General features: G+C 53.1%; 3 non-coding genes across 3 annotated transcripts in view; all 3 read left to right on the forward strand.

Annotated features, from left to right (window-relative positions):
* The first annotated feature begins 4,723 nt into the window (after window positions 1–4,723).
* Window positions 4,724–6,633, forward strand: LOC124586213. Its single transcript, XR_006975117.1, has one exon. It is a non-coding gene; the product is annotated as a small subunit ribosomal RNA (ribosomal RNA).
* Window positions 6,634–6,984: 351 nt separating this feature from the next.
* On the forward strand, window positions 6,985–7,139 carry LOC124586230. The gene has a single exon (XR_006975131.1). It is a non-coding gene; the product is annotated as a 5.8S ribosomal RNA (ribosomal RNA).
* Window positions 7,140–7,327: 188 nt separating this feature from the next.
* The window catches only part of LOC124586222, a 4,222-nt gene continuing 4,049 nt past the window's right edge, over window positions 7,328–7,500 (forward strand). The window contains exon 1 of the ribosomal RNA XR_006975125.1: window positions 7,328–7,500. This exon is cut by the window's right edge and continues 4,049 nt beyond it. This is a non-coding gene — a ribosomal RNA (large subunit ribosomal RNA).

Consider the following 7,500-nt stretch of genomic DNA (forward strand, 5'->3'; position numbering starts at 1 on the left):
TGCGGGCTGTACCAGTTACGAGCTAGAGACGCGACCGCGTTGCTCTCTGTACGAATGCCGATGCTGAGCGGTCAGCTAGGAGGCGCTCCATCCATGTCGGTACCGGTGAGCGTTGCACTCGCAGTCGCAAGAACGTACGGCAAGTATATTACCTGGAAGAGTCAATGACAGTCCACGCCCCCCTGCGTGGGAAGAGTCTTTCTAGGCCATGACCCACCGGAAGGGCGCAGCGTCCCCCACCCCAGACATGTGACGTCACACCATCGGTATTGACGACTAGACTGATTCCTTATAATCATTTGCCATACACCGGTGGAAGCTGCCGAGACGAGTAACTACATAGCGGGCTCGCCGTGTCACTAATGTACAGAGATACAACAGTTTCGACTGGAACCGGATTAAACGTATACACGGCGCTGATTAGTAATAGATAGAGCCATCAGAATACAGATAATGTATACAACTGTCCGTATACATGCTGAAAGACTCTGCTCACAATCACAACCACACGTCAGCCACACACCCTTATCACGCACTACTCTCTGCCTGTAACACGCACACAGACAATATGTAAGCACCAGCATGGAACAACACCCAGTGCATCCTCTCCGCCACATTAGACAATCCACACTGTCATAACCAGACTGGGAGGTCCACTCAGAAAACAGAATATCCCACCCACCCGACAACCACCATTGCTCAGCCAAGCCACCAACACCCACACATGTCCTACACAGGGGTGCACCCAACATCACAATACTGCCTCCTCTCACAGCACACAAACAATGGCAGGAATGAAAGACACAGGTCTGCCACAAGCATGGAATGAGAGCGCCGCCTGTCATGAGCCAAAGGTGCATCCTGACGTGGCAAATCAGATGATGCCGCAGGCATCCACTTACTATAATCACAATCAACAAACCGGCCGCCCCGCCCCGCCCCCCATTAAACCTTTCCTTACAACAATGTGTACCTTAACCTAACCTATATCGTACCGTAACCTAACCTATATCGTACCGTAACCTAACCTATGTCGTACCGTAACCTAACCTATGTCGTACCGTAACCTAACCTATGTCGTACCGTAACCTAACCTATGTCGTACCGTAACCTAACCTATGTCGTACCGTAACCTAACCTATGTCGTACCGTAACCTAACCTATGTCGTACCGTAACCTAACCTATGTCGTACCGTAACCTAACCTATGTCGTACCGTAACCTAACCTATGTCGTACCGTAACCTAACCTATGTCGTACCTTAACCTAACCTATGTCGTACCTTAACCTAACCTATGTCGTACCTTAACCTAACCTATGTCGTACCTTAACCTAACCTATGTCGTACCTTAACCTAACCTATGTCGTACCTTAACCTAACCTATGTCGTACCTTAACCTAACCTATGTCGTACCTTAACCTAACCTATGTCGTACCTTAACCTAACCTATGTCGTACCTTAACCTAACCTATGTCGTACCTTAACCTAACCTATGTCGTACCTTAACCTAACCTATGTCGTACCTTAACCTAACCTATGTCGTACCTTAACCTAACCTATGTCGTACCTTAACCTAACCTATGTCGTACCTTAACCTAACCTATGTCGTACCTTAACCTAACCTATGTCGTACCTTAACCTAACCTATGTCGTACCTTAACCTAACCTATGTCGTACCTTAACCTAACCTATGTCGTACCTTAACCTAACCTATGTCGTACCTTAACCTAACCTATGTCGTACCTTAACCTAACCTATGTCGTACCTTAACCTAACCTATGTCGTACCTTAACCTAACCTATGTCGTACCTTAACCTAACCTATGTCGTACCTTAACCTAACCTATGTCGTACCTTAACCTAACCTATGTCGTACCTTAACCTAACCTATGTCGTACCTTAACCTAACCTATGTCGTACCTTAACCTAACCTGTATTGCGCCTTAACCTAACCTGTATTGCGCCTTAACCTAACCTGTATTGCGCCTTAACGTAACCTGTATTGCGCCTTAACGTAACCTGTATTGCGCCTTAACGTAACCTGTATTGCGCCTTAACGTAACCTGTATTGCGCCTTAACGTAACCTGTATTGCGCCTTAACGTAACCTGTATTGCGCCTTAACGTAACCTGTATTGCGCCTTAACGTAACCTGTATTGCGCCTTAACGTAACCTGTATTGCGCCTTAACGTAACCTGTATTGCGCCTTAACGTAACCTGTATTGCGCCTTAACGTAACCTGTATTGCGCCTTAACGTAACCTGTATTGCGCCTTAACGTAACCTGTATTGCGCCTTAACGTAACCTGTATTGCGCCTTAACGTAACCTGTATTGCGCCTTAACGTAACCTGTATTGCGCCTTAACGTAACCTGTATTGCGCCTTAACGTAACCTGCATTGCGCCTTAACGTAACCTGCATTGCGCCTTAACGTAACCTGTATTGCGCCTTAACGTAACCTGTATTGCGCCTTAACGTAACCTGTATTGCGCCTTAACGTAACCTGTATTGCGCCTTAACGTAACCTGTATTGCGCCTTAACGTAACCTGTATTGCGCCTTAACGTAACCTGTATTGCGCCTTAACGTAACCTGTATTGCGCCTTAACGTAACCGATATTGCGCCTTAACGTAACCTATATTGCGCCGTAACGTAACCTATATTGCGCCGTAACGTAACCCACATTGCCCCTTAACGTAACCCACATTGCCCCTTAACGTAACCCACATTGCCCCTTAACGTAACCCAACACACGTTGGGCCTTAACCCAACACACGTTGGGCCTTAACCCAACACACGTTGGGCCTTAACCCAACACACGTTGGGCCTTAACCCAACACACGTTGGGCCTTAACCCAACACACGTTGGGCCTTAACCCAACACACGTTGGGCCTTAACCCAACACACGTTGGGCCTTAACCCAACACACGTTGGGCCTTAACCCAACACACGTTGGGCCTTAACCCAACACACGTTGGGCCTTAACCCAACACACGTTGGGCCTTAACCTGCTCTGTAATTGTCATACGACGCGTTAAATTAGTGTAGTGTTGCCTAACTGCAACCCCCGCAATATAGTTTGCTACTCGCACTGCCCGGTCCCCAGTGTATCGCTTCATGTTAAACACCTTGCAGCTATACACTGTAATGTGGATGGCAGCAGGACGTACATGCTCAATGCCCTTTGCAGTTGTTCATTGGCATTTGCAGTTGTTCATTGGCATTCGCATGTGCGAAGCACTTAGCCTACGCTGTGGTACGGCCTGTGTCAACTGTCCGCTGATGTTGTACGTCCAAATCACACACTGTACTGCACATTGGTCCTCATGTACTGAATGATACATCGTGGTACATGTGACCGTACAACGACTGCGCCAACAACGGCGAACCATGCGGTCCAAATGTTGTGCACTCAGCTACGTGTCGTCTCCCTATAAGAGCTGGATTGCAGTGTGGTATGCCCTGGATGGCGATCAGCATGAGCCGTCTGTTGATGTAGTGGCGCGTGTTGTCAGACGTAGTCGTCTCTTCTCACACACCGTGATAGCATGGTGCACTGCGTTCCACATCTGCGACATGCGACAGAGGCCGGTTGACAGTCGTTCGCGCAATGGACATCGCATACGTACGGGGGCCACCTTCCACGTGTTCGCGAAGCGTGCACATGTTGTTGCGTGTATGTGGGCAGACATAGTGTGTCGTGACACCTGACACAGGCATGCAACAATCGTTGAATTTGCAAATGGCGATGGACGCCTACGTTTGCTGGTGACGTTATGCAAATGAACAACTGGTAAACCGTTGTGGTGCGGTTGTTCTCGCTAGAGGTGAATCAGTGATGGCGACGATCGGTTGAGCTACCAACCGGTTGTTCCAGCGATACCCACCATGCCCACGAACGTGAATGGCATCTGGGTGTGAAGCGATACGCGGCGGTGGCTGGGTGGGACCGTCCCCGGCCGGTGAGGGGGGGCCTCCCGGCGTGCTGGCCGCGCGGTGCGTGGGCGCACGCGCTACAGCCGGCTGGTGGGGGCGGCCAGTGGCAGGCGCGCCGGCCGACGGAGGCGGCAGGCGGCGCAGCTGCGCGCCGGCGCACCCTGCACGCGGCGCCGTGCGGCCAAAGTAGGTCCTCGCGGGCCCGGTGCGAAGCGCGGTGGACATCTGCAGTGTGCTGGTCCGATTGAGGACTGTGTGCGCTGAGGATGCGCCGCCGCCCGGCGCTCGGCGCCGCGACGCCGTCTGCTGCTCGGTCGCCTCTGCGGTTCTCGCAGGTGGTTTGTATCGCAGCTGTGCGGACGTGTTGGCGCGTGCGCTGTGCTGGGAGAGTTCGCTTCGGCACCCAAGTGGGGCTTTTGTCCTTCTGTGGCGCTGGCGTTGGAGCTGCCGGTCACCGTAGGTGGCGCGTGTTGTCTCCCGCCGGCAATGCCACGACAGCACGCTCCCGGGCCTCTGTCGGCAGCGGCAAGCTCAGTTGGGAGCACGGGTGGTCGCACCTAAAGCGTCTACTCGCCAAACTCCGGGCGATTGCGCCTCTCTCGAACCCGACCAAGTACTTAGGACGGCGCTGCGCGCCGCCGGGACCTGAGAGGGTTTCGAGGTGTATTGTGCAGGGGAGCTCAGCCTCCTCCTGTTTGCAGAATAATTGAGCGGACGCTTGCGTGTTCGCGCGGGCCCCCGGGACACACTCCCGGGCGGCCGGCTGCTCAGCTCTAGTTGACGCAGCTCCCTGGTTGATCCTGCCAGTAGTCATATGCTTGTCTCAAAGATTAAGCCATGCATGTCTCAGTACAAGCCGCATTAAGGTGAAACCGCGAATGGCTCATTAAATCAGTTATGGTTCCTTAGATCGTACCCACGTTACTTGGATAACTGTGGTAATTCTAGAGCTAATACATGCAAACAGAGTCCCGACCAGAGATGGAAGGGACGCTTTTATTAGATCAAAACCAATCGGTCGGCTCGTCCGGTCCGTTTGCCTTGGTGACTCTGAATAACTTTGGGCTGATCGCACGGTCCTCGTACCGGCGACGCATCTTTCAAATGTCTGCCTTATCAACTGTCGATGGTAGGTTCTGCGCCTACCATGGTTGTAACGGGTAACGGGGAATCAGGGTTCGATTCCGGAGAGGGAGCCTGAGAAACGGCTACCACATCCAAGGAAGGCAGCAGGCGCGCAAATTACCCACTCCCGGCACGGGGAGGTAGTGACGAAAAATAACGATACGGGACTCATCCGAGGCCCCGTAATCGGAATGAGTACACTTTAAATCCTTTAACGAGTATCTATTGGAGGGCAAGTCTGGTGCCAGCAGCCGCGGTAATTCCAGCTCCAATAGCGTATATTAAAGTTGTTGCGGTTAAAAAGCTCGTAGTTGGATTTGTGTCCCACGCTGTTGGTTCACCGCCCGTCGGTGTTTAACTGGCATGTATCGTGGGACGTCCTGCCGGTGGGGCGAGCCGAAGGCGTGCGACGCGCCTCGTGCGTGCTCGTGCGTCCCGAGGCGGACCCCGTTGCAATCCTACCAGGGTGCTCTTGAGTGAGTGTCTCGGTGGGCCGGCACGTTTACTTTGAACAAATTAGAGTGCTTAAAGCAGGCAAGCCCGCCTGAATACTGTGTGCATGGAATAATGGAATAGGACCTCGGTTCTATTTTGTTGGTTTTCGGAACCCGAGGTAATGATTAATAGGGACAGGCGGGGGCATTCGTATTGCGACGTTAGAGGTGAAATTCTTGGATCGTCGCAAGACGAACAGAAGCGAAAGCATTTGCCAAGTATGTTTTCATTAATCAAGAACGAAAGTTAGAGGTTCGAAGGCGATCAGATACCGCCCTAGTTCTAACCATAAACGATGCCAGCCAGCGATCCGCCGCAGTTCCTCCGATGACTCGGCGGGCAGCCTCCGGGAAACCAAAGCTTTTGGGTTCCGGGGGAAGTATGGTTGCAAAGCTGAAACTTAAAGGAATTGACGGAAGGGCACCACCAGGAGTGGAGCCTGCGGCTTAATTTGACTCAACACGGGAAACCTCACCAGGCCCGGACACCGGAAGGATTGACAGATTGATAGCTCTTTCTTGATTCGGTGGGTGGTGGTGCATGGCCGTTCTTAGTTGGTGGAGCGATTTGTCTGGTTAATTCCGATAACGAACGAGACTCTAGCCTGCTAACTAGTCGCGTGACATCCTTCGTGCTGTCAGCGATTACTTTTCTTCTTAGAGGGACAGGCGGCTTCTAGCCGCACGAGATTGAGCAATAACAGGTCTGTGATGCCCTTAGATGTTCTGGGCCGCACGCGCGCTACACTGAAGGAATCAGCGTGTCTTCCTAGGCCGAAAGGTCGGGGTAACCCGCTGAACCTCCTTCGTGCTAGGGATTGGGGCTTGCAATTGTTCCCCATGAACGAGGAATTCCCAGTAAGCGCGAGTCATAAGCTCGCGTTGATTACGTCCCTGCCCTTTGTACACACCGCCCGTCGCTACTACCGATTGAATGATTTAGTGAGGTCTTCGGACTGGTACGCGGCATTGACTCTGTCGTTGCCGATGCTACCGGAAAGATGACCAAACTTGATCATTTAGAGGAAGTAAAAGTCGTAACAAGGTTTCCGTAGGTGAACCTGCGGAAGGATCATTACCGACTAGACTGCATGTCGTTCGATGTGCGTGTCGTGTCGCGCAACACGCTACCTGTACGGCTCGCAGTAGCCGTGCGCCGCGTGCGGAACCACGCGTGCTTCTCAAAACTAACGCCAATGTTGTGTGGTACGAGCGCTGAAGCGCTGGAGCGGCTGGCCTGCGGCACCTGGCGCCTGGCGCCGGTTTTGAATGACTTTCGCCCGACTGCCTGTCCGCTCCGGTGTGGAGCCGTACGACGCCCATCGGCCGTGAGGCCGTTGGACACAGAACGCTTGAACAGGGGCCGCCACACGCCTACGTCCCGCCTATGCAACTGTCTTGAAAGAGACAGTGGAAACTAAGAAAAGATCACCCAGGACGGTGGATCACTCGGCTCGTGGGTCGATGAAGAACGCAGCAAATTGCGCGTCGACATGTGAACTGCAGGACACATGAACATCGACGTTTCGAACGCACATTGCGGTCCATGGATTCCGTTCCCGGGCCACGTCTGGCTGAGGGTCGGCTACGTATACTGAAGCGCGCGGCGTTTGCCCCGCTTCGCAGACCTGGGAGCGTCGCGGCCGCCTGTGGGGCCGGCCGCGCCTCCTGAAACGTGCGATGCGCGCCCGTCGCCTGGCGGTTCGCATACCGGTACTTACTCGGTAGCGTGCACAGCCGGCTGGCGGTGTGGCGTGCGACACCTCGTACAACGACCTCAGAGCAGGCGAGACTACCCGCTGAATTTAAGCATATTACTAAGCGGAGGAAAAGAAACTAACAAGGATTCCCCCAGTAGCGGCGAGCGAACAGGGAAGAGTCCAGCACCGAACCCCGCAGGCTGCCGCCTGTCGTGGCATGTGGTGTTTGGGAGGGTCCACTACCC

Source organism: Schistocerca americana, unplaced genomic scaffold (genome assembly GCF_021461395.2).
Source record: "Schistocerca americana isolate TAMUIC-IGC-003095 unplaced genomic scaffold, iqSchAmer2.1 HiC_scaffold_549, whole genome shotgun sequence".
Classification (NCBI taxonomy): Eukaryota; Metazoa; Arthropoda; class Insecta; order Orthoptera; family Acrididae; genus Schistocerca; species Schistocerca americana.